This window comes from Chrysochloris asiatica, unplaced genomic scaffold, assembly GCF_000296735.1.
Source record: "Chrysochloris asiatica unplaced genomic scaffold, ChrAsi1.0 scaffold00039, whole genome shotgun sequence".
Taxonomy (NCBI): domain Eukaryota; kingdom Metazoa; phylum Chordata; class Mammalia; order Afrosoricida; family Chrysochloridae; genus Chrysochloris; species Chrysochloris asiatica.
Genome location: NW_006408557.1, coordinates 3,918,486 through 3,920,085, shown reverse-complemented (window position 1 = coordinate 3,920,085; position 1,600 = coordinate 3,918,486).

Sequence of the window (1,600 nt, the reverse complement as noted above, 5' to 3'; positions counted from 1 at the left end):
CCCTAGCACCCGGTTCCCTCTTGAAAGCTTGTAAGCTAGTCACTTCTTGCCTTTGTAGTCTCCCCCTCCCCATTTGAGTATCCAATGTCCAAGCTGCCCTTCTCTGTCCACTCTTTGTGTGGGGGTGTGTGTGACTGTTTCTTACTGTGAGGATTTGTTCCCTCTTTTGAGTCTCTGCTCCATAGGTATAGGTCAAGTTCATCAGACTGTATCAGCAAACTCTTTTTTTTTTTTCTCTCTCTTCCCTCTTCTTTCTTCTCCTGGTTGAGCTCCGATCATCCAGTCATCCGGTCCATGTCACATGGGTATCATCTGCAAGTGTGGGCACTCCTGTGTATATGTCCTCTCTTCCTGTCAGCCAGTAGCTCCACTCTCCTCTCGAGTCCTCCATGGCCATGCCACTGACTCTGGGCCCAAGAGTCCCCAGGCCTCTTCACACTGTTTGCCAACCAGGTCGCCAACTGGGTCCATAGAAGTCCACTGAACATTGTAGAGCTTAGATTGCTGCTTCATTACTGCTTTTACCCCACTTTCCCCCATCGGTGATGTGTGTGGTCACCAATCAGCGTGTGCATTTCCATTGGGTCTTAGTCTTGGAAGGGGGTTTGCGTTGAGAGGACCTGGCCACTTGCCTTGATGTTTTCTAGGGAAGCGATTTGTTTGTTCTTGTAGTAACAGTCCATCTACCTCCATTTTTCCTGCAGGTCTTTCTTTCAAGAGGTATCTTTTATTCTAGCTGCTCCAGGCTGGTCAGCTCATCCTTTCAAGTGGAGATTTCTCATCTCTGGAGATCTGGATGTGGTTCCGGTTTCTACCTATAGTTTTATGTATTGCAAAGGCTCTGCAAGAAGCCTCGTTCACTGGGTACGCTGTAGCCCCATTTTAGGTATTCCAATCAGTCATAGGCAGAAGACGTTCTTACAAGCCTTCTAGTGTGATGTTTCTGACTATTCCTTTCTCTCTCTTTCCAGTGTCTACTCCATATTATAATGCAAGGGAAACCAAGATTAAAACAAACAAACAAACAAAAACAGTCAAGTCAAGCATCTTAACATGATTCCCCTCCCCCCCCCCCATTCCAGCCATGACTCAATCCTGGTATCTCAGAGCTCTGCCGTTCCAAGGCTGTGCATATATCGTACTTTATCTCTGTCCCCTTTAGCCCTTTCAAACATGCCCAATTGTTCTCCCATCTGCCCTGTTTCTCCCCTTCCCTCTACTTCCCTGTATATTGGCTCCCTCCCTAGCACCCAAGCTCTCCTCTGTCCAATCCTCACCCTGCGCTCCGCCCTCTCCCCTTCCCCCCACCCATCACCAACTTCCCAACAAAGACTTCCCCCTACCCCCTTTTAGTATAATTTGTTTTTCTTAGTCTTTTACAGTAGTGGTCCTATGCAGTATTTCTCTTTTTGTGACTGACTTATTTCACTCAGCATAATGTCTTCAAGGTTCATCCATGTTATGCGGTGGTTTACCGCTTCCTTGTTATTCTTCAGTGTAGCATCATATTCCATTGTGTGTATGTACCACATTTTGTTTATCCATTCTTCAGTTGATGGGCACTTTGGCTGTCTCCATCTTTTTGCTATTGTAAATAGTG